This window comes from Mixophyes fleayi, chromosome 1, assembly GCF_038048845.1.
Source record: "Mixophyes fleayi isolate aMixFle1 chromosome 1, aMixFle1.hap1, whole genome shotgun sequence".
Classification (NCBI taxonomy): Eukaryota; Metazoa; Chordata; class Amphibia; order Anura; family Limnodynastidae; genus Mixophyes; species Mixophyes fleayi.
In genome coordinates this window covers 389,057,783-389,084,659 of record NC_134402.1, presented here as the reverse complement: position 1 = coordinate 389,084,659, position 26,877 = coordinate 389,057,783, and the positions used below count along the sequence as shown (strand labels likewise).

At 37.5% G+C, this 26,877-nt stretch overlaps 1 protein-coding gene and 1 long non-coding RNA gene across 6 annotated transcripts in view; one reads left to right on the top strand and one right to left on the bottom strand.

Annotated features, from left to right (window-relative positions):
• Positions 1-2,845, bottom strand: part of LOC142098040 (uncharacterized) — a 13,653-nt gene extending 10,808 nt beyond the window's left edge. The window contains exons 1-3 of the long non-coding RNA XR_012678294.1: positions 2,527-2,845; positions 1,565-2,163; positions 1,378-1,465 (exon numbers count right to left, since the gene is read on the bottom strand). This is a non-coding gene — a long non-coding RNA (uncharacterized LOC142098040). The remainder of the gene's footprint in view (positions 1-1,377; positions 1,466-1,564; positions 2,164-2,526) is intronic.
• EDIL3 (EGF like repeats and discoidin domains 3) overlaps positions 1-26,877 on the top strand; it is a 557,778-nt gene that overhangs the window by 42,266 nt on the left and 488,635 nt on the right. The window lies entirely within an intron of this gene.

Genomic DNA, 26,877 nt, shown 5'->3' with positions numbered 1-26,877 from the left:
CATTATGATCACCTGTTTATGTAAGAGATAGAGGTAAGGTCAATATGACAGGTAAGGTCAATGTGATTGCTGAGTACCCATAGCAACCTTTCTTATATATGGGCTCTGCCAATAAGTACGTGAAGTAAAAAGAACTTTCCTTAGTTTTCCAAATATAGCACTTATTCTATAACATTTTAAATGCCCACCCTGTATCAGTCCTTCATGCTGTGTATTGTTTCTATTTTCCAGTTTCTTGTGACTGCAAAATCCACCTTTACTACTATTCACATGAAGCATGACATAAAGTATCAATAATTGTTCTGTCCTTGGATAAATACTGTCAATACAGAGATGGCATTCCTGAGGTTGGTGACTGGTGCCAGAAGGTCTCTCTGTATAAAGGGATAGCTGCCCTGGTGATACGAGCCTGTGGGCACAGTTGTAAATTCAACAATTGCAATCCGTGTCATTTTGCCTCTGGGAGTGCAAGCTACATAGATACAAGTGAAACTTGATTTTCATTTTTACTAATTTCTTGATGATTTGTTTTATCTTGTGGAAGTTCATTGTTGGACATCATCGTTAAAATATTTAGAAAGAGATGCAACCCTTATTATTATTTTTCCGGTGGCTATGTGCTTAATGTCAGCTGAGCACCTCTACAAAGCAATAAACAAGAGTTGATGCTAAAAACTCAGATTTCTTCATTGGTTTGACAGTTTAAACAAAACTAAAATATTTTTAGTGAATGATTTCATGAGAATATAACTATGGGTCCAATGACCAAGACAGAATGTGAGAGGTTCCATCATCTCTAGCAACAGTATCTGCATAATATATTAATCATAAATTTAGATTAAGGGACATGCCACCTTCTCCTGTATACTAATTCCCCCCACAGGGATCAGCATGTGCTGGCATCTGTTCCTGATTGTAAGACCAGATCTGCAGTATTATACAGAACAGAAAATATCTGTATAATAGTTAGTAATTCAAATACACTTACAACAATCTTTATTTTAACTATTTAAGTCTTTCATTTTTGACCCAAAACATTTTGGGTGGATATCACCTGTAGTGAACCTTAACATTGCATGTACTCATTATTTAGAAAATATCAGCAGTCATATAGAGCGATAAGAAGCAAATGAAAGCTTTCTGCACTTCAAGTCAATACAATCACATAATTCATTCCTTATCTTGATTCATAATTCTTCTAGTGGAACAGATTACATTTTAAATCAATAATACTATGCTGCTCATATGCTCATAGCTAAATTATATTTTTTAATTATATGTTTCACCTTCTGTAATGTGTACATTCTATTTTTGTGTGAAGTATACGTAATCTAGTAAAATAGTATGTATATATGTGCCGTGTTGCCGAATCCTTACATCATCTCCCTTCTGAAAGGACAATGTTGATCAAAGGTGTTCCCACTTGTCTCTCTTGTTCAGGGTACTGCTCATGCTCTGACTCAGCCTGTAACAGGAATAGTTATAAAGAAGAATTAATATAAAAGTGACTGATTTAAAGGGTAAAAATGAAATCCATATAGTGGATAGAAGATTTCAAACCTACTGTCTGGATCAATGCTCATCTCTTCCAAATTCTTGTGTTTAGGTTCAGACAGCCGCTCCCTCTCGAGAGCCATTAATAGTTTGTTGATCTTGGCGTTGGAGGGTAAATTCTGGGAGGCGGTAAGACTGCTGGTGCACCCTGAAGTCTGCCAATTGATCAAATTCTGTGTCATTTAGGGTGAGAAACCTTAAAGAGTAGCAACATGCTTTTGAAGCTTTGATTTTAGTTCCATACTCCTAAGCAAAAAGGCATATCCAATCAGATCTGCTGCAACGTAACAAAAAACTCTGGTCTTGCAAACATGAAGACATTTTTAGAGGCCACTCCACTATTTTCACACTTCTCTGTAGCATTGCTGGTGTCAGTAGGATTGGAACTTTCTTACCTCGTTCTGCTTAGATTTCAATCCTTGTGAAGTGCCGGCAGAGCTTCATCTCAAGCTCCGAAAGCGCTAGGGCAACAGCTTTGTTGTGATCTGAGGTATCTCTGAAAACAAAGTTAGTTAATTGAATCTTGGAAGCTTCCCCTTCCCTTCTTCGCAAGAAATGCCCAGTTGTTAAGTAAAAGTTCAATGGATAAATTGCTTTTCATTGAGATCCCTTAGATTGTACGCTCCTCTGAGCAGGGCCATCTCTCCTCCTGTTTCCACCACTTCTAACTCTGCTCTCCAGTTACTTAGCCCTCCTCCTCAAAGGTCCTCCACCCCACATCCACTTTCGCTCCCTCCTCCCCCCTGGGGGTCTCCCTGTCTTCCACGCCCCCCTTCTTTGGCCCCGTCATTTTCGGATCCTCCCTCCCCCTTCCCCGCCCTCTCTAGCTGTGCATTGAGCGTACTGAGTTGCTGTGTTTACTGTACTGTGCTGTCTCCCATTGTATTGTGATTTTGTTTGTCTCTGTACGGCGCTGCGGATGCCTTGTAGCGCCTTATAAATAAATATTAATAATAATAATAATAAAGATACAAGTGCATATTTTTCACATCTACAATGAAAGGTAAGAGCTGAAGCATGTTCCATTTCAGCTCCTTCAGAGTTTTATAAGACTGCTGATGAGATCAATTTGTTCCATCTCGCCTCATAGATCTTCCTAAATTTGCGTGCATATTTCCACTATAGCAGTGCATCCCTGCATCATTGTTCATATAAATAGCTGATGATAGTGATTGCTCAGAATTCCAAAATACTAAAAATATTTTGCAAGTTATGGGAGTCCTTCAGTGTCAGTGAGGGTTTCTTAAATGTACCGGTTTTATCGTTATGGTGAGCTACAGTACATGTGTCTACTACAGTACATGCAGAAATTTTTATGAAGTGGTAAAGTCTTCTATTTTCTCTAAGCTTTTCTGGCGTCCTACTAGCTCCGAGTTGTGTGCAAAGTTGACTTTATTTTAAAGATGTTCAAATTACATGCTTCTTTCGCTTGAGTGCTTGGGAACTTTAAGTGTCCTAGAGCCTCTTTACGTTGAACACTGCTTTATATTTTCCGCCTTCTGTGTTTAAAATACTGCTGTCATCAGATAGAGAATCATTGTGTGTTGAACAAGTATCTATGTTCTTTCTTTTTGTTCTGCTACCCTGTAGTGTTACATCAACAATGCTATTCTGGGTGTCTTAAACATTCTCCTCTGAAGGTTCAAGGACATAGGCTGGGTACACACTACAGAATATTTTTCCCGATGCGATTTTGCCAATGGCTGGAAAAAAAAAAAAAGTCCCAATCAGCTTGCTGATTCATGTGTACACACTAAACACATTATACAAGATTTACTTTCAGATCTGTGCTCTTCATCTGTCATAACCATCAGCTGAAAAGATTTTGACTCTGCACACTCCATACAGATCTATGGACACCGCCGGTCCTGAGTGCTTACACACTGCAAAATTGGAACAAGCTTTTTCCATCATTGAATGAGATTTTTAGCTTGGTTTAAAAATCAAATCAAACGATTTGATGTGATTTGGAACGACAATCCAAAACACATTGGAGTGTACACACTAATATGATATCGGGCCAAACGTTTGTTTATCGTGTGATTAGCCCGATAATAGACTGAAAACCCTATAGTGTGTACCCAGCCTCTGGGGCGTTCATTCTGTTGTTGCCTATACTTTCTTGGGAGGATTAGGGATCTCCTCTCCACCTCCCCTCTATTTTGGCAGCCTTTTTAGATATTTATGGAGAGCGCTGGTATTCTCTATTTCTTGTACCCAGTCTTACTTGTCTCCACTGCTCTCCAGGCTCTGATCGGAGATGCCACGAATGAACTGTGCCTACCTTCCTTTTGGCAGGAGAAGGCTGTGTCTCTCTCTGATTCCTGTTATATGTGATCAGGAAGAGAGGCTGCAATCCCCTTTTCTTCGTGTGCACTGAGGACCCTGATGGTTTAGTGACACAGAAGAGGACTTCACTTAATTTAACGTGTGTATGAGCCTGCAGTTCCTCTAATGGGCAGTGGTGTAGTAGACATTCTTTGCCTGCCACGGCATAAACACACACTCTCTTTGCCCGAGATAAGTGACTCGTTGGGACATGCCATGCTTTGATCCGGCGCCTATTAGAAAGGTCTCCTGCATTGATTAGTATAGTCAGTATTGTGGGGACCACATTTTGTGTTCTTATTGCGGCTGAGGTCCACATAGTATCAGTGTGTAAACTGCCCAATGACTCACAAGTATAGGAACACAAGTACACACACACACACACACACACAATGAACAATTGCTTTCTGTTCAAAATGGTAGTTTTGTATACTATTACAAGAAAAATAATATTCAAATAAGTATTTCATTTTGGTAGATATAGTTTGTTTTTTCAAGAGTTGCTGGAAATGGATATGTAAACATTTCAAGAAGTTGTCAGAACCAATTATCATTCTACATCAGTAAATAGAACTGTCATTCACAGTGTTATTGTAGATACAATTTTGAATATCTCATATTGATTAGAAACTACCCCTCCGTATCTGTGCAAAAGTACTATATCTTTTAGAATCTTTACAGAGCAGAATATGTTTTTCTATACATTCATATACATCAATGTATTATAATTAGCTGCTACAAAATTTGGTGTACAATGTAACAATCCTGTTTATTTTTTGGGATAAATCCAAATAATTTAAAATTGTTTTAGCATTTCATCTACAGTAGGGATGACTGTTATTGAAAGACAGCAATAAAGGATTAGACCTGCTTATCTACAATAGTAGGTCTGGTAGAGAGAATCTAGCATTACTGAACTGGGCAAAAATCCCCCTGGTTACGGATTCATGGACGGGTACTGTATTGAACATGGTGCCAGCTGACACTACCACATTATTGGATTGACATAAGTGGACTCTAATAATACAGTGATAAAAGCTTTGCTAATACAGTGTATCTTACTAATGACAGTAGAACGGTAGGTGGTTTAAATTGGAAAAAGTAATTTACTAAAAATCATATTTGGTGGCACATATGTGCAGTATAGATGGTGCCCCCGTCATGAAAAAATAAATGTTCCATAATCATAAATAATTATTGCCTGTTAGCATTTAACTTTCAATGTTAATAACACAAAATCATTGCCCCCTTAATAGTGAAAAAAAAAATTTGGCCCCATAAGTTAATTATAAATTCATTTTGTCACCATAATCAAAAAAATAATGATTTCTCCCATAATTCATTACTCAATGGTGCCTTCTCTTATATTATGAACTAACTGAATTCCCAGCTTTGCCGTGTTTAAATCTTCAAGTTATTAAGTAAACAATGAGATGGATGTAACTGTCAATATTTTACAAATAATTAGCAGCTTAGAAGCATTTCCAATACACCCATTATGTGGCTGCCCAGTGTCGTTTGTTGTTTTAATATTAAATGTTATCCAAATCCATCCAGTGAAAGGCCCAGAACAGGCTCCCCGGGTCAAAGTTCTGCCCAGCGTAAAACAGCTGATGGTCAAGCCAGGACCCAAAAGCTCCTAAAACCTAGCCAGGATCCAACTGAACCACCTCGCATTGGTTTAATCTCAATCGGCAAAGGGGTGTTCGAATGCATGACCGGAGAGATAAACAAAACAAATCCATATATATATAATATATATATATATATATATATATATATATATATATATATATATATATATGTACGTACGTACGAACGAGGTATGTCTATTAAATAACAAGACCGATTAAATAACTCACCTTTATTTATTGGTATTACAAATTTAATGTTTGTCTCCTTCAATATACTCCCCATTTGCACTAATACATCGCTGTAGTCTTGTTTTTCACTGGTCGAAGGCGTGGAGCAAATCAATTTCTATCACTTGTTTCAACATATCTGCCGTTTACTTCTTTACAGCATCAACTGACTCAAAATGTGTCCCTTTAAGCATTGATTTAACTTTTGGGAAAATATAAAAATTACAAGGTGCTAAATCGGGCGAATATGAAGGATGGTCAAGTGTAGTAATCTGTTTATTGGTCAAAAAATGTTTCACAGAAACTGCTGTGTGAGCAGGCGCATTGTCCTGGTGAAGAAAGAAACCATTTTTCCACAGTTGCGGCCGTTTCTTTCTTACTCTTTCTCTCAGCTTTTTCAAAACTTCCTTATAATAATATTGATTAACTGTTGTTCCTTCTGGAACCCATTCTTCCAAAATTACACCCTTGATATAAAAAAAAACCAATGAGCATTGCTTTGAATTTTCACTTGCTTTGACAAACTTTTTTCATTCTTGGTAATGACATAGTTTTCCAGTGCATTGATTGTCTTTTGGTTTCAGGATCGTACTGGAAGAACCAGGTCTCATCACAAGTGCTTACTTTATGAAACAGGTTTGGATCTGTGTCAAGTTGCTGCAGAATTTCAACACAGCAATCCTTGCGACGTTCTTTTTGCTCTGTTGTGAGAACCCTTGTGACCATGCTTGCATAAACTTTCATCATGTTAAGTTCCTCACGCAAAATTTTCCATACAGTGTCTTTGTCAATGTCCACAGATTCAGCTATAATTCGAACACTGAGTCGGCCGTCTTCTCAAACAATCTGACTTTTTCTACATTTTCTTCGGTTCTTGAAGTGCAACGTCATCCAGGGCGTTCATCATCTTCGACATTCTCATGTCCCCGCCAAATGTTTTGTGCCACCCAAACACAGGTGCACAAACAGGCAGTCATTCCCATAGGCCGTAGTAAGCATTTGAAGAGATTCTGTTGGTGTTTTGTGCAATTTTACTAAAAATTTCAAATTGAAACGTTGTTAAACTTAGCCTTTTTTCGGCACTCTACAGAAAACACAACCAAACTATATGGTGACTCGCAATCAACTGAACGTCATAGAGTGTTGCAGCTTGTCATGCAGGTTCAGACCGGTTCAAGGTTACTATGTATGCAATTATAACCGGTACTAGTTGGAATCACAGTCTTATTATTTAACAGACATACCTCGTATATATAGAGAGATTAGATATAGTTATATATATATATATATATATATATATATATATATATATATATATATATATAATGTGTGTTATGAATTGTCTCTTACAACCACATCTTTTTTGAGGATATTTGCTTGATATTTTTCTGGTAGTTTGGCACACCACAGCTTAGTAAATCTGACCATATTTTTTATCATCTAAAAAAATAAGGATGGCGATTTGTTCTATACTTTGGGCCTCAGGCTTTTTTCCTGCGGTTTGGCCTTTAGTAAAATCGCAGAAGAAAAACCCATCCTTTTCATCAAACTACCCTTTAGTAAATTGATCCCCAAGAGCCTTCAACAGGCAGAATCTTGCAAAAGTTCAGAAGTTTGAATGTGATCCTCACTTTACCTTCACATTATCATAATTGTTGCAATGCTGTCAGGTTTTTCTTACCCCTTTAAAAATTGTAAAATATAATATTCTCAAAGATGTCTCCTTTAACTGAAGTCTGAACTTGTGTTTTTGCAGAAACAGATTTCATTGCAATAAATGGCACATAATAGCATAGATTGTTTTTTGCAACTGACTGAAACATTCAGAGGAATTCGTAGTTAAAATAGTGGCATGTAACAAGATTGACACATCTGTAGGTCCAGATAAATGGGCAGTCCCAACATTATCATATGCAGCAATTCAGAAAATTACCTTGAGTGGTTCACAAGCTGGTTCACACACACACACACACACACACACACACACACACACACACACACACACACACACACACACACACACACACACACACACACACACACACACACACCCTATACACCTGTAAAGACAAATCTATTTTTCCAAGCAGTTATATTTAACATGCTGGTTTCTGTTCAGTACTTTTGTGCTTGCTGTGAAAGAGAGCCTCCAAAGTCAGATCAAATACAGAACACAGCGGTCTTTATAATTACATTTCAGTGACTCAAGCTGGTTTGCGTATTGGATGTTTTAATAGTGTTAACAGAAATGACCTATACCATTCATTATGAACACCTGGTTTTATAAGAGTATGCATGTAAGGTCAATGGGTCCATTAAGTACCCATAACAACCTTTGTTATTTATGGAGTCTGCCAATAACTTGGTGAACAAAAGAAACGTTTCCCTGGGACTCTAAATATTGTCACTTCTTCTATGATATTAAAATGCCCAGCCTTCCTCAGTCCTACCCTCAGTTCTACTTACCGTGCACTGTTTCTATGTTTAGTACTCTTGTGACTACAAAATCCACCTTTGCTCCTGTTCCTTTTTCTAAATATGTTTTATTACAGTGTATTCAAACATTCACAAAATCCCAAAGGTTCTACTCATGTTTTTCCAATTGCAATTCAAGGCAAAATTAGTAACTGATGCTGAATATGGCTGCTTTTCAGGGTCAGGTAAATGTTTCAATGATTTATCCTTGGAAAATGTGCTCAATAATAAATCATTAAAAAATCACATAAAATAAGCAACAGTTGCTGTATGCAAAAGACTTGCAAAGGTTTATGTGAACGTTCTTATTCCTTGTCTACCTGAGATATTTGACATTGTGTTTGCATCTGCCATGCAGGTGTCAGTGTCTCCCAACTGGCCATATCTGCAACCAATTTGGATTACCAAGTGAGCATATTCACAAACCAATATTTACCAGTACACCTGCTCAAATACTGTTCAATAGAGATTACTTTTTAATTGGGCAGAAAATTATGTTAATGACTAAACTGGCTGACATTACTGTGTGTGTGGTCAGCAATAGAAGCATAACTTCAAATGGTTAATCTGCAAATATATAAATAAAATATAGGGTGTGACCAGCATGTGAATTTTTAAAAAAGAAACTTAATCTGCCCTTTGTCTCTCATCCTGTCCTCTATTTCCATCCTGCATTAATTTGTGCAGGGCATACGTTGTACAGTCGCCTGCAATGATTAAGCTGGTGAGAGAGGCTTGGCAGTGCTGGTCACTCTCTAACACAGTCTCCAGGCTTCCATGCAGCCCATGACCTCCCCATGTCCAGCGTTAGCCCGGACTCCTTCCACCTCCTCCTGCAGATGAAAAGCCTCCTCCTGCACCTTCCTCACCCATGCTGGTCCTGGGTATGCATAGCGCATATACAGTCCTCAAGTGCAGAGAACTGCAGCTTCTCTTTATTATCCTTCATTCCCACTAGTGAACTATACTATCTCTCCAATAATCAGCTTCTTCTTCAATACTCTTACCTGCTCCTTAAATAGCTGATATTATCTGGCCTCCTGTGTTTACATTTACAGCCCGCTTCCCCAGTACACAGTTATTTCACACACTCAAGTATATAACTGTCCCAAACAGACTTCCTTTCTATTGAATGGACCTGTAAATGTTCAGCTGCTGCTCCTAAGTACGTGTCACCGAGAAGGCAAGAGTGCTGAAAAGCCAGGATTGGATTAAGATTTGGAGAATCACCAGGACAAATAAATTGCGTGGCCTTAAAACGTAACTGTCTGAAGTGTTGCCTGATCTGCTCATGTGCAGTATTTGTGCCCCCATCCAGCTTGTGCATGTGTCCTGAAGTTTATGCTGTCCGGTGTTCTTAGATTGCTGAGAAGCGAGCACACAAAGCTTTCTGTGGCTGTTATATGACTAGCATCCCCAGATGCCCTGCCTATAATCCAGCCCTGCCCATGGCGCTAGGCTGGCCTGTGATGACACATTTGCCACAGGTATCCCTATGGTTTGACGCCACTCCTTCATCCCATCTGACCTCCAACTGTAAACTTTTCCTCTGTAGCCATCATCTGAGCTCTGTTTCCCTGGCTTCATATTGCCCCTTGCTTGTAAGCTAAAATCCACTCAAAGCTCTAAAATACAAGTACTGACACTTTTAGAATTTGATGTTTCTTTTTTTTCTCTGGCATAGCAAGTAGAGATTGCATTTATAGGCCTTATTTTCAGTAGTGAAGTTAGGAATGTACATTATCAAAAGAGAATATCAAATAGACATTATTTAACATTTTCTGAATAAGGATTATTAAGGACATTTGTGAGGTTAAATGACAATAAGACTATAACGTTCAAGAATTTGTCTTTAGAGCAGTACATTGCATGATTACTGCTGCAAAGGTTTTGATCCATGACTGTGGTGAATGAGTCCCAAGCATCCTCTTAAGCAGCGGCATATGACAGGATTCTTGCAGTGCGCTGCTACTATATGAAAGGAAAATAATATTATTAAGTTTGGTTTCTTTTTGAAACAGAGATTAATACATTGGTTTCCAAGAAAAGTATAGAGGCTAAGAAGGCAGCTTTCTCATGCACTTTTACTAACTGGTTGCTTCTGATGGGATATGAGAAGAAGTAGCATATACATTATTAACTCTCTTAAACTTTGACATTCATGCTATGTTGCATATAAAATCATTATTTTATGTATTCCATATGAGAGAATAAATACAGTCACTTTCAGATATTCTGCTAAAATATATGCCTTGTTGCTGGTCAGCTTAGGCTCTTATACTAGAGAATTTGTAGAAGGAGAGAGGGTTAAATAAAAAAATCAAATAACCAAGTAACAGACAAAAATGACTAGGTAATAAGACTTGGGGGTATATTTACTAAACGGCGGGTTTGAAAAAGTGGAGATGTTGCCTATAGCAACCAATCAGATTCTAGCTATTATTTATTTAGTGCATTCTACAAAATGAAAGCTAGAATCTGATTGGTTGCTATAGGCAACATCTCCACTTCTTCAAACCCGCAGTTTAGTAAATCTAGCCCTTGATGTGTTGAAGCAAAATGAGTTCAATAAGAAAATATATAAACAACACCAGATTTCATTTTAAAGCAGACGCACTGCTATTACATGTGCTTTTGTCTCAGCTGAACATTTCAGATGTGTTGTAAGTTTACCTAGAGCACAAGACAATTATAGCCAAAGAGCCCCTTGTGATCTCCAAGATGCAACATGCTATACTTCTTACTACAAATTCCAAGCCGCAAAAAAATGTGGTCAAACTCACATGCTAGGGACTCACCTACAGCAGATGCCTTGACGTTTGCAGGGGAGCTCATCCCAATATAGCTATATTGTGCACAAATTTCTATTTATGCATATGCTTACACATAATGATATATATATATTGTTTGCTATAGAGTTCTGGACAAAATATTCTTTTGCTCCCACAAATAAAAAGTAATTGAAAAATGTAATGGGTATTTTTACTTTCAAATTTTCAAAGTTTAAAGAGCAACAGAAGCATTAGCAAGAAAACAGCTTGTGGCTGTTCCACCTGTGGCCCTCTTATGACTGCTCACATACAGCAGCGCAGTGTATTTTGATGTTGGAGATCTGTATTGATTTGCTGATGCAGCTTTTTGCTATAAGTACACTATATCATCTACTTCTTAGTTCATTACATAGGTCTCTGAAAATATCTCTTTCATACTTTCCATAGCTTCCAATATTGTCTCTTTTACTCACCCTCTTCTTATTATGTTACTATAATTTTTTAGGTATATTTAAAAAGCATTATGTGCCTTTTGTGCTCACCTGAGTTGCCTGTGTGTTTCACAGGTAGTCACTAACCAGGCTCTACTCACTGCTTAATTTTGAAATTGATTATAGAATGCACAAATGTCTATGAAGGTAAAACATACTAAGATGTGAGGATGACTTCATGCAAGAAATATATTGTTCTCTGTGAATTTGTGACTTTTTTCTAGCAAACTTACTTTTTGCTCAGAATTTGAACATAGAGATGTAATATCCTTTATGCTCATGAATCTTCCTGCCTCATTTTTGTTAATAACATCACAGATCTATGTGCTCTTTTTTTTCTTAACTTGCTAAGGTTCAAAAGGAATTCTGCGGTCAGATTTGATTCCTTTTTTAAGACATACTTGCCTACATTTTGAACCTCATAGAAATCACATGTCAAAAACTCATAGATTACTCACATGCAGTAATACTCCCTCGCCCAACATCTGTTTATACATTTAACAGTTTTTAAAAAATAAAATTAATTCCATTATTATGCTATTTCCTTTGCTATGTTATACATGAACAATGCATTAGGTAGATTATGCTATTTTGAAATCATCCTCATTTTATAAACATTGTAGAATGCATATGAGTCATTAAGGCTCATTTAAAAAAAAAAAACAAAATGGAAAACTATACTGATTTTGATTTGGGCCAGTCCTCCCATTGGTGTGCCAAACATATTTCATGCTGCATGCTCATTTCCCAGTCCTTCGAAGAGTTTAGGATTAATAAATATGCTCCATCGTTCTGTGGGTTTGTGGAGCCACATGAGAATGTTCATGGTGGAAAAAGCAACATGCTGCTTCAGGCTCCAACCTACTACCCTTTCAATTTCTACATCTTACTCCTAAAATATTGACCTGTTTAGCTAAATTTATGTCTTAAATAAATCAAGAGAATCATTCGCCATCAGGACTGTCTTTGGTACGTATCTTTTTTTTTTTTTTTTTTAAAGTTTTTATTACATATTTCAAAGAAAGGCTAGAAATGTTCTTATCTGCAAAAAAATGCAACTGTAAGGTGCAAAATGTGTCTCACTGAAAGTATAGGGCAAGGTATAATCTCCACTCTCGGAGGTGATGGAATCCCTTTAAGAGAAAAAGTCACTGCAATGTCCTGTAAAGCAGGGAATGTTATTATAAATGTGCCTGCTCCATCACTTGATTTCATTTAAATAATCCTGTTCCGGATGGGGAAGGGGGCATTCTGTACAATCAAAGACAAATTTGATTGACAAATTAGGCACTGCCTGACAACAGAAAGGGATAGACTGACAGGACAGGGGGACTCACTGACTGGACAGCAGGTCACATTGTATGGACAAGCAGACACAATGGCAGGAATGGGAGAGTGTGGCTGGATCATTTACAGATAACTTATTGTATAAATTTATTTTAATTTGTAGTGCAGTGCAACAATGTATAGCATTGCAAAAGTGATATCTAGGGTTATATGCCGTGTAGGAGGAAATTTGTTTTTGTAACTTCTGAAGGTAGGCACTTCCATGCTAATTAAGTCTTTCATCTGTATCTTTTTAGTCTGAATATACAGCAGGGTGTTGTTACCTTTCTATTCTGTGTTGTTGTTTATCCTGTGTGTTATAGAGATAGGAAACCTAACACCAAGTAATTTAGGAAATCACAGATTGATGTGAACTATGTAAATCCAAGATTACAGAATCTATTAAATCCTGGTGCAAAATATCTGATGCAATATCTCAGACTTTGTGGTGCCAGCTAGGCAGGGGGCTGGGTTACCCCCTGCCAATATATACAGAAACTGTATAAAAAGTGCCTAGTTTGACCATGTTATGTATTATTCCATCTGTAACTTCTGAATGATCACTAATACCTCAAACTAGTGTGCAACTGTCCTTGTAAGGACTTCTTGTCCGGAAAGCCCAGCCAGTCCCCAACAACATGATAGGGTGTCATAGGAGGTCCCTCTTGTCACAGAGAGGCATTGGCAGGATTGGATACTGTAACTTCTGGGAGGCACACTGTCAGAATAGGTGTGATAGTGGTTAGATACATTGAAAGGGCAGGTTAGATTACTGGAAGGACAGAGATATAGTTACAAACAAAAGCCATAGTATGTGTATACTAAAATGGCTCTATTAAAAGATGGGGTAACTGATGGATCTCATTGCGAGGCAGAGGCACTCAGGTCCTAAGGAGCCACTGTCTTGTTAATAAATTAATTGGGCAGACTTGCAGGAACTGTAAGACCCCAAGGTGGCTAAAGTCCCCGGCCAAATTTTCTGTTTGCTGTGCCCAAGTGATGATTCTGGCAATAGCACACAATCTTATATGACTCTTTGCACTGGTACAAAATGCCCTGCCTCTGAGCTTTCTATTTATTTATTATCCTACTGCAGTAAAGTTTTTGTAATCATGCAGTTATTAATAAAGCCCAGGTAACGGCAGAAGGAAAATAAATATGAACATTCTGTACCACGTTAAAGGGTCTCCTATGATGGCACTTCCAACATTCTTATTGTACAATACTAAATCCAGCCAGGGGCTACACAGTCTTACTTTGCCATACCTGATATCATGCTATGCCAAAATAAAAACATACACTTGAATCTATTGACTAATCAGAAAAGAGGGGGTTCACCTAGGAATTAAAAATCCATGGCATTGGACCTTTCCCAGTTAACATGTCCCTGATTTAAACTCAGAGTTTAGTAGGAGGCCCCACCACTGGTCTTCCCTTTTTTTTTTTTAAGGTATCAACACAGTTCATCAGAGTACACACATATACTGGTTCTATCAGTTGTTAGTAAGGAGAAGCCATATTTTCATAAATTTCATTTGCACTGTTTTTTAAAAAACTGTCAAAGGATTTAGACGATAATGCATGACATATTTATCTGTATACACCACTGTGTTTTTCTGCTGAAGGGGTATCATTTTGCATCAGCCTACACATTTTCCATAATCTAATGGCATGCTTTAGGCATGAAGATCATAAGACAGCAACAGATTTAATTTTAGGCTATTTTACAGAAATATAAATATAACACTCTAGTATTATTTGCAAGCCACATTTTGATCAAACTGATGTTAAACTGAGAACATTGAAATGCTTTCGATATTTACTATACTTGCCTTTGAAAATGCTAAACTGCACTGACCTACATCACGTCTATACTGTTTGCTGATCCATTCAGATTTCTCTGAGCACTACTGTATTGATAATGATGTGAACTAATATATATATATTTTATGAAAATGGAATTGTTTAAATAGATCTGTTGTAGCATATAAATTAGTGCAGCTGCTAACAGCTCATATACTCAGCCAGTCAGTGGACCACTAATGCCAACATTTTCAGATATGAACATAAAGATAAAGAGCCTGATTCAAGTCTGATCGTAACTACCTCACAAGTTGCGTTTCAAAAAAGAGCACGGAACTTGAGCTAAAAGTATAATCATTTACAGAATATTTTTTTTACGCTAAATAAATAAATAAAGATACTTGCAATGCGTACTGTACATAAAAGACTTTACTTGTATAGACTTTTTTATAGTCTATATTATTTGCATATACATGTTCTGCGCTAGCTAGTGACATGCATACATGTACTTTTCAAATCAAAGACTATGCAATGGCAGTCATCACTGTCAGTCGACATTTAAACCTAAACTGTATGGGAATGCAATGATATAGCTGAAACTAAGCATACTTTGAATTGGCCTCATCTGTGTTGGAAAGCCTTTACTGTACATTGGAAAAAGATAAGGATAAAACTTCCCGCCGCAGTAAATGTTGAAAGTCGCGCATGCGCATGTTTCTAGCGGTTGTTCGCCGTCTTACTATCGCCGGATGGCAAAATGAGGACTCTTTTTAGTGAATCCATCAAACAAAGTGTCTGTGATGGAAATGAATTACACCCAACGCATTTCACCCTTAAAGGGCTTCCTCAGGGATAAAGTAATTATCTGAGCTGGGCTATCTTCTCTCCAGATATATTGAAAATCAATTAGCATATCTTTATTTTTATTGGTGCACATTCTGTGAGTGGCAGAACAAAGAGAGACGCCTTCTCATCTCTCATTGGTCATAATGGATTTCATAGGAGGCTCAAAGAGTCTTTTTCTATATGCCTCAATAAAATATCCATAATGCAACATTATAAATGAAGATCAGTGCTTGCATGATATTCAGTGCAACAATATCTTTATAGATCGGTAATCCAATGTTGTTAAATAACCACAGTATAAGGAAAGGTGTATGTTAATTTTGCTGGGGAGCAAACAGCTTGAACGATTGGTGTACGTCTCTAGGATAAAAATATAGGGAGTATGAGGCTAAATATGCCAATGAAGTGTCCATAATGCAATATAGTATAGTAAGGATCGATAATCAAAAGAAAAAATACAAGATAAGCAGGCTGAAACAATAAACAAGTAAATTGGTTACTGTAAATCTCTATAATGAAAAAATTATAAAAAAAAGTGTTTAGATCGAAATCTTTATTAAGACCCTTTGGAGTGAGGGTTCTGAGGGTGTATATAAACCTGGCCTCTTCTTGTGAGATGAGTCTTATGTAGTCTCCCTCTTGTCATGATTTTTTCATCTTATGTATACCAATGAACTTATGCAGAGATAGATAATGAATATGGTAACTTGATAACCAGGTAGACCCATAGTGTCTGGGATTGGACCCCTAACAACAAACCTGTCCAGTTACATAGACTTCTTTCTGCAGCTTTTAGCAGCAGAAAAGCTATCTCAGAGACACTGGTCACCTACTAGAGATACTAAGTGGAATCAAGTAGGAGCCCCATTATCTCCTGGTAACTTGTGACATGGTCTCTCTTGTTCTGCCACTCAGAGAATGTGCACCAATAAAAATGGAGATATGCTAATTTTTTTTCAATAAAGCTGGAGATAAGATAGCCCAGCTCTGATAATTACTTTATTTATCCCTGAGGAAGCCTTTTGAGTGTGAAACACGTTGGGTGTAATTAATTTCCATCACAGACAGTTTGTTTGAAAGATTCACCAACAAGAACCCTCAATTAGCTGGGTGGCAATAGGGAGACAGCTGACTTCTGTCAGACGCATGCGCAATTTTCAACATACCCAGCCGAGAACTTCTACAGACATCGGGTAAGCTAGGACGGCGCTGCAGTCTTCAACAAGGGGGAGGATTCGAGGACCGGGATTTTGGGTATTTACCGAACAAGAAAAAGTCAACTTACCCTCCTCCCAGACTGCTGTGCCCTGCTGTTTCCTTCTAATCCTACAACCCTTTGTGAGTTGGGATTTGTTTTTACTTAATCATCTAAGGACATCACATACTTTGCCAAAGTTTAAGCTGACTATTTTTGCCTTGATATCTTTAGTTATTGGTCTACTATCTTATTGGTATATCTTGGTGGACTTAATATAGCTCTTCTTATAGGACTTACATCCCCTATTTAATTAGTTGGGGGATTATATCCAGACTTTATAGAAGAATCGAATGTTGCTCTGCTTTGATTATGTCCTATTCATGTTACATTTGATTGTGAAGTGATCACTCTTTAATAATTGATTGTGTATTGTATTCAAAGTAGCTGCATTTTTGTTACTATAAAGTCAGATCGAATATTACATTCACTCTCTTATTTACTGCGTCGGGGAATTTTTTTCTTATTTTTTTCCAGTTCATCAAGAGATTGGGCCTTTTTTCCTTAGCTATTGTTAATTCCCCTGGCTGCAATTCTTTCAAATAGGAAGCGCAATTCTCCCATAACCCAATCCTTTCTATCTTTACTGTACATTACCCACATTAATTAATTCCCTTTTGCGTGCCGCGTCTTAAACTGTGGGTAGTCGTATGTGTCATTTGAACTAATTGGCGTAAGGTCTGTTTCTGATTTCAGATACGCTATACAAATGGATGTACCTCTAAACATGATTCAGGCCCAAAGTGTGTTCAGTGTTAAGTTGACTTTTCACTGCAACTTTGTTTAAAGTAAAGAATTACATCCCCTAGCCAATACAGACAGCTTTAATTTTTTGCTGACCCTACCCGTTTGTATGAAGCGACCAGTCTGTGTATTTATGCACAGCAAATCTACCAAACTGTCACTCAAAGTCTGCCAAAACCCCATCAGCATTATCATCATTTATTTATATAGCTCCAGTAAATTCTGTAGTGCTTTACAATTGGGAGCAAACATTAATAAAACACTACTGGGTAATACATACAGAGAGGTAAGAGGGCCCTGCTTTCAAGCTTACAATCTATGGGACAATGGGAGTTTGATACACAAGGGCACATGCTACATCATATTGCACATTGGTCCAGCTAGAATGTAAAGGTAAAAAGTATTAAGTGGGCTGTATACTCAGTCACACAACTATGTTGGTCATAGAGTTGTTGTCTTGTGTTAGCTATGTAGAGGGTGGTAATAGGGTAACCTAGGGAGATTAAGATTATGGTTGAGAAATATCATAAGCTTCTCTGAAGAGGTGGATTTTTAGAGAACTTTTGAAGGTTTGAAGACTAGAGGAACGTCTTATTGTGAGAGGGAGCAGCCCAAAAAAAGTCCTGTAACAAGGAATGGGAGAATGTGATGAGAGTGGAAGAGAGACGCAGATCTTGTGCAGAACGGAGGTGTCACTTTGTGAGATATTTTGAGACAAGTGAGGAGATGTATGTCGGTGAGCAATTTTGTTGACAGCCTTCTATGTTAATAGATGACATCATGGCAACCTGCTGAAGAGGAGTGAAAGAGAGCATGATGGATGTATTCAATTGTGTGCAAGCACTCCAGTTATATTAGAATACTTATAGGTAGGATATAAGCACAAATGGTAAAGGGACTAGTTTTATCTTTACCATTCCCCATCCATTCTTTTCCCTCAGTGTTTAGAATCCCTTTCCAACTTTCCAATTCTCCTCTGTTTATCACCCACAGACTAATGGCCAGACAAAGAGGGTTATCCAAGATCTTGAATTATTTCTTCGCCGTTTCTCCAATAATAACCAATCTGACTGGAGCAATCTACTTCCCTGGGCAGAGTTTGTCCATACCAACCATAACCATGCATCTTCGGATTCCTCCACCTTCTGTATTGTATATGGTGCCCCACCCATTCTTCCCAATTTTTCCTCCTGCCCGACAGTTACAGTTCCTGCTGCTATGGTTGGCTATTTTGGTCTGGTCCGCTACTAAGTTATTACAGTCCTCTCAGAAGTATAAACTTGCAGCAGACCGTCATCGGAACAGGGTACCAGTTCTGCAAGTTTGGGCTAAGGTGTGGCTCTCCACACATAACCTTAGGCTATGGGTACCCTCTGTGAAATTGGCCCCATGATTTATTGGGCCCTTACCAGTACTCCAGGCTGTTGATCCTGTAACCTATAGAATCCAACTCCCCCCTCTCTTAAAGTTCATAATACTTTGCATATTTCTCTGCTGAAACCATTGGTACTCAATAAAATCTCTCATATACCATCCTCTCCTCATCCCATCCCCACAGCTACTGGTAACGAGTACGTTGATACTCGCAAGCTTCATGAACACACCAAGAATTTGGTTCACTGGAAAGGGTTCGGCCCTGAAGAAAGGTCCTAGGTGTATGAGGATAACCTCAATGCATCACATTTAATGCCTTTCTTTGCCGGCAGCTTGTCCTGTTGCTAGGCACATGATGTCGTCTTCTTACTCCGGGCCCCGCATTGCCATGCGCATGTGAAGCTCGCTCGCGTTTCTGTTGCCAAGCAACAGGATGCTTCTCTGCACTTCCTCTCGGCGATCAGCTGTTCTGACCGCCGGTCCCACTGCCACTAATCAGGGTATTGGCTCCTCTTTTTAGTCCTGCCCCTAACACTAGGTAGGCACCAGAGTATCTAGGTCTTCCAGCATTCCAGCCTGTTTCCCTGCTCTCTGACTGATCTCCTGTGTACCGACCCAGCTTCTTCTGGTTCTGCTCCTGGATGTCCCTTTGACCTGATTGCTCCCGCTGAATATGACCTTTGGCTTGACGACTCCAATTTTCCTGAACAGTTTGACCTCTGCCTGCACAACCACATCTGTTCACCATCGACTGAGTGGATAGCTATCTTGTAGGGCTATGACCTGCACGTCCCTTGCAGCAAACTCCAAATTCCCTTGTGGGGGTCCCTGGAAAAGACCGGGGGCATATTTAGATTGCGCACCTCCAAATTACTCATATTTAAGTCTACTTCCTCATGTTCAAAATGTTATCAGAACCCCATGAAAAGGGCCCATATACATTACACTTTTCCTGTGCCCAATCGGTGAGAAAAAGTTTCTGGATGTGCCTGTGTGTAGACCTCTCCCAAAAGCAGACCTATGGTCTCACAGAGCCAATTACAAAAATTTCTATGGGAGGGGCTTATGTACCTTATTGGAAGCCAATTGTTTTGAAATGTAAATGTCTTTAGTCTCTTAGCTCACCCTAGACAAATGTCTGTATTTTACCCACGAAGTGGGGGGGGGGAGGAGAGAAACCAACTCTTGTAAATTATTTTGTGTGAAATGGAAACTGTCAAATATGATATTCTTTCTCATGTGCTGTTGTAATCTAATATTTTTTACTTCTTTGCAGGCCATTACAATACCTTTTGATTTACATATGACTTATGAAAATACCAAGCTTTCACTCACCTATCATTAAATTATCTCATTTACAACAAACAACATAATTTGAAGCAAAACAACTGCTGTTTCATGAGTTAATGCATAGCAAATAGTTAAAGGAGAACTATTATGTGTGATTGATTTTTATTCTTTTTGTCTGTCCAGTAGAATTATTCTAAATACTGATGTTTCTTGAATATTTTATATTCTGAAGCCATATTATATGAACTGCCTTTGGTAACATTATTATATGCAATTTGTCGCATATCTTATTTTGGTATTTAGATTTAATCATCAACTTTCAAGAGTAATTGCTATATTTCAACATGGGGTATAATCTACTTGCATTTCACATTGCGTTTTTGATTAGATTATTTTTGAACAAAGACTAATACAGTTAGGTAATCATATGGACACTTCATTATAGCACGTACAGCTCATCAGGCAAGATGACTGAATAATAATGCTTTATAAAAGAACAGCATTTATTCATTCTTAATAAAAGATTTTTAGCTTTATCAATTTTTTTTTCTGAAATGCAAATTCATTATAATATATGTCTAAAAAAGGATGTAGATGTTATTTATTAATTACAATACCACTAAACATTTGTGTTCTTGGATAGTTTTTACTTTTTATGTGGATTGAGTTAAATGGCTACCTACAGGGGGCTTTATTTGGGAATTAGATGTTTGCAAAGGAGGAACAAATACAACATCACTGCATCTTTGAAATAACAGAGGACATGCCTCATCAGAGGAATGATGCACCCCAAAGACAGTGGCAGATGAACAGTTTGACTGGAGCATTACATCTGTCAAACCGAAACATAGATGTCCTAAGACAAGTTCAAGGAGGACAGAAACCTCCCATGGTGCAGAAAGGCAAAATGTAAATAATACTCTGTAGTTTAGCTTAATATCATGAATTCTACCATAAACTAAATTTCAGGGTTGGGTAGAGTTATTTATTTGTAAGTGCAAATATGGTCTGGTAATATAATTCTTTATATAGAATAGATCTGATCAGTCTATGTAAACTGTAGTCCCATATATGTTAACTGTAAATTTTATAGAACTTGCATATTTAGATGGAATTCTTGTGTTTGTTCAATTTAAATCATTTTCCCCTTACATACCTACTCTTTACATAAGGAATTTTTTGTTAGTCAAAAAGCTAGTGAAGGCAATTCTATTATTGAACACTTAATAAAGATGGAGCTAGCCTTTCAATGTGTCATTATGACTAAATGTTTACCTTCCAATGGTTGCACTGGGGTAAATTATTTGGACACGTCTGTAATATATACTCAACTTTAAATTTTAGTGCCTTCTTGGGGCATTATTAAGTATAATTTTTATAGTATGATTTTTATTTTTATAACTTTTTTTGTTTGTTTTACCAGTGATAGAATCTTACAGGGTGTAATACTTTCTTCAGACTGATATGAGAAATTGTTGGATGTGCCCACAGAGCTCAGAGTTTAAAAATAAACTGCAAAAGTTATTTTCAGAATAAATTTATTTAATCTCCTCAGTAAAGGCTGCGATCAATAGTTGTAACTATAATGACACACAGCTAAATAGCCTTAAGACAACACATACAGATTATACAATCAGAGCCCAGTTGTAGAAAGCTGTATCAAGCAATAATTTGAATTCTCAAAAGAGAATCTTTAACTCTCTTTATTTTTTATCCTATTTTTGAAAGGTGGTTGGAATTTTATTTTTAAACTTCATTTGATATGAGTGATTCTTTAAAACTAGGCTATATCTTAGCAGCAAACTTTAGAACTTATCTTCTAATATAAGGTGTCTTTAGAAAATTGCAACACACAAAAAGAGAACAGATTGTAGACCAAGAGGTCCACAAAGTATATCACATGGTCTGACTCTGAACCTTGGCAGACAATTCATGTTAAATTAATCTATAAATACCAGGCACTGAAGCTTGTAATTTGGTGATCTCCATTTAATATGAAAAAGTAATTACGAATTAAGACTTCTTTATTCTTTATATGTAATTGTTTAGTTTGGATGTGTAAGACTACTGAAAATGCTGCCTGTGGAAATTACCTGACACTTCGACTTCATAATCTCATAAGGTTGTAGTTTGTCTCCCCAGATTATTTGCATGAATAATTTACCTATATTGTAGGTGTTGTATTTGCAAGATTCAGAAGGAAGTGGCCCACTTTAAGTCTTATTGTACATACAGTATTTTAGTGAATACAGTGACTTCCTTGTCTACAGTCAAGTAGAAACAAACAAAAAAAAACAAATGAGCACTGCGGTACTGTGGTTCACAAGCAAAAATACTCGTCTATAATGCTTGCTTGAAAGATCCCAATTTCACTTTATATGCATGACAAATGTATGTGCCTACATTGCATACTGAAGTCTTGAGTTTATTTCAACCTATCTGCATGGAGTTTATGGGCCTAAATCATTAAGGCAAGCAAAGCATAAAAAAGGATTAACTTTGCACCTTGGCAAAACCATGTTGCATTGGAGGGGGAGGTAAATTTAAAATGTGGGGACAGATTTATATTTGGGATAGAGAATGTCCTAGATCATCTTTAAATTTAAGTGTAAAAATAAAGCTATGAATTATTTGTGTGCTAGATGAAAAACAGCCAGTATTTAACTTATGTGCAAAATAATAATCTAATTTGCACCCCTTGCATTGTAACATGGTTTGCCCAGGAGAATATTTACTCCTTTTTTTGCCTTACTTTCCTTAATGACTCAGATCCAATATGTTTTCTAATGTTGGCATTTGTCCACCAGTTCCAAGTTGACCGGCTTCTGATTAAAGTCATCCCTGTTGTGTGTGTTATTTGTCTCTGTACTAGGCAAATTAGATTGCAAGATCCACTGAGGCTGAAGCTGATGTGTCTGAATAAAGCATTTCTCTGATATGCGGTGCTGAGGAATATGGTACCAATATTTAAATAAAGGAATAATTATAAAGTCACCTACCTTTAGTAAAGTGCAGCCATGGGTGTAACTATAAATAAATCAGCCCACTAGGAAAAATTTCAAAAGGTACATATCCCATTGAGTAACGTTATCCCTGTAGAACACCATTCTGAGATTAGGCTAACAGGGTATGTGTGCTTTAAGCAGCCGTGTTTATTAGCCTAGGCGACTCTGCTCATATGTGCTGTTTTCCTAAACAAGACAATCAGTGTAACCTATAAGTTCCTAATTCACGCAGCATTCACAGTGCAAAGCAGTGTGTGCGTGTCAGGACTTTAGCCTGCATGTTACCTTCTATGCGCATGAAAAAAAAGGTGTAGAAGTGCAGAGTACCCCAGGTTGATATACATGGGCTCACAAAGTACATATATGTTGTTGATATACATGGGCTGCTATGGCTGTTGCTATAGCTATTGTTTGGATTTCTTAGTTTCCCAGAATTCAGAATCCCAAATCTTTGGATGCACAGAATTAGTATAAAAGTGGAATCTTGTAACTGTTTTACTGAAATTGGTACTAAAATGGATTCAAGAAGTGTTGTTTTAAAATCTGAATTTTTTTTTTATATCAAATGGGCGTCTTGAATTTTTTTTTTATTTCATGTGCCAACACAGACACAAACATAGGTAGATTAACAGCTTGATTTTTCCAGGACAGTGGCAAGTGGTTGTGTCCTTTTGGTAAATGTGGATATGTTTTGTGGATCAACGTTTCCTAATATGTCCCCTTTTTATAATAAAAAAATGTCATCCGGTATGGACTTTATTAAATTTTTATCTCTGGAAACAGAGATCTTGAGTTTCAATTAGGATCACAAGAATTACTAATGTTAGCTTGGTATCTATATTTAAAATATTTTTGTGTCACAGATGCTTAAATTCAATTAACAATCATGGCCTACTGTTCTCTCTGTTTTAACAGAACCCCCTTTTACACTTGCTCTTCAGCTGCTTCTGTGCCTGTGTTATGTATTTTGTTGCAGCTCCTGACATATTATGGATCAATAGTGCATTAAATGTTAAACCCTTTTTTCCACTCTCTCAATCCATTTGAAAAAAAAAAGAAAGGCCAGAATGAAACTTGCAGCGCATGAAATAATGCTCTACAGTTCACTTTAATGCTATTATACAGGCAGTACACATTCCAAGCAGGAAAAAGAATCAAATATTTATAATAATATATGTAATACAATAAAGCATTTTTTAGTGGGGGAAGAACGTCCGGTGAAAGCATAAAACAATTCTGTTAATTAGGAAAAGGTAAATGGAAGACTATCTGGAATTAATTAATGTATTACTGATTCATCATTACATCGACATCAATCTTGCGTTTATCGGATATGAAGTGTCAGGATAATACTGTATGGTGATTCTTAAAGGTTATCCACTGGTGTTAGGAAAATGCTAGTGAGACTGTATGACAAACGCAATCGCAATTGACATGCTGCTAACTAGTGCTAGTGAGGGGGAGGATGGGGGATGCTTGTAGTGAACACGAGAAAATAAAGCAGGCAGCTGCTGCTGCTCCTGATACATGCTATGACCAGCCTGATTTCTGAAGCCAGTGGTTAATTGCATTATTAGTAATATGGTACATTAGTCTGAACTACATATATAATCATTTTATTCTCAAAATCATATAGCTGCCTGAATAAAATTGTAATGAAGCCATGTTAAGTTTTTACTTTAACCCCTGCAGTGCTAAGTGCTAACTCCTCCTCATATACAGTTAAAGTGCTAAAGACAAATCCCACTTGTCCCTAGCACTGATGGAGTTCAAGGTATCTAAAACAATACTTGCCTTTCTCTCACTTGGTCCACTACCAATATTTTCTGTCAGTGGGGGCCCGGAGAAGAGGCAGAGACTGATTATACCAGTGTGTGATGACATCACTGAGGGGGCAGAGCTAGATCACAGCACTACAGAAAAAAATCTATACTGCTTGGGATGAGAAGAGGGAATTAAAAGTGCTCTATTTCCTCCATGTTGGCACCTACACTTAGGGGCACCCTTACTTGAAAGGAGGTGCTACAAACACTGCGCCCCATTAGAAGTTATTGTTTGATCATAAGTGGCTCTTAACCTGTCATCCGTGCCCACCCTCTTGGGCCCAAGTTACCTACCTGTACCAACTTTTCCCCTCCCTCTCTTTCTAGCTGTGCCTTGGGCCCCCAGAGTTATAGTGCTTACTGTTACTTGTACTGTGCTGTTTTACCTTGTACTGTGCCATTGTCTGTCCTTGTACGGCGCTACGGATACTTTGTGGCGCCCTATAAATAATAATAATAATAATAATAATAATAACAAGATAATACCATACACTACAAAAATCAGTAAGAAGATCATCGATGGGGGCGATCTTTTCCATCCTGGCTTTAATAAACTCGGGGTTATCTTCATTTGACAGAGGGGAGTCCCTTCCCTCAAATGATATGGAACTTAGTTTTTTTTAGTGATCACATGTAATTAGCAGGCAATAACACCCAATACTTGAGCCCAGGATGGGGAGGAATTTTTAATGTCCAGATCTTCCCGATATGCGATTCTGGAAACTATTGGGACACTCATTTGAAGGAGTATAGACTCCTCTTTCAATGTATGTGCCCCCTTTGTATTTTTTTTTCACCAGTTACACCCTACACTACAAAAAGAGATATGATGTCTAGAGATGGGGGGCTCATAATGCCAAGATCGCTTCCACCCTGGCTTCAATAAACTCAGTTGTACAATCATTTCATGCAGTAGTTTGTCTAGTTTTCAGAAACGTTATGCATTGTTGGTCTAACCATGTTATTCCTACACATTTATGCATTTCATTAAAATTAGTAAAACATGCATTATAATTTTCAAGTGCACATTTTATAAAGATGGATTGATGCCAAAGCAAGAACCACAAAGTATTTCTTGGTGGTGCTTAAAAAAAAAAAAATTACATACATTTGCTTTTAGTACACTTTCTTCCAATTTCAATACAAATACAATTTTTTTTTTTGCTATTTTGGGAAGAATTTCTTTTCCATTTCAGAAGGTATAAACAAACTAATAAAAGACAGTTGTCAGCGCTTATCCTTTACACTGCATATCTGTGTGTGTCTAGCAAAATGAAAACATAAGGTATTAGTTCATTATTTGATCAAAACATTTAAGCCTGCATCCCAGCGTCAAGGGCACCTAATTATATGCAGGTCCTACACTGACCTATATGCTTTAAATACCAATAAAATGCAGTTAAAATCAGATGCACTTACCTCCCAGGTATAGGGGTTTACATCTAGCAAGGGCTGGCCCTATACCTGGGAGGTGAGTGCATCTGATTTTAACTGCAATACCTCATGTTTTCATTTTGCTAGACACACACAGATATGCAGTGTAAAGGATAAGCGCTGACAACTGTGTTTTTGTTTTGTATACATATATGGGCATTTATATTGCCACACAGCTGGTACCCCATACAATATGGGATATACCGAGCGCGGGCTTATTGCCAAGCTGCTGGTACCATATATAATGTGGGATATACCAAGCGCGGGCTTGTTTTTTCTCTGGTTTTGTTATGAACAAACTAATGATATTTTCTGATATGTCAAAGTCTTCTGGAAAAAACATGGTGCACTTAGCAATGTTGCAATGTGATAAATATGTGCTAAAAAGTACCAAAACGGGCTCAGTACAGGGGTGGGGAAAACGTCAGCAGTGATAGTGGAGAAGCTGAGTCCAGACTAACAGCAGCCCATTTAGTTTGAGTCCGGCTACAAGAGT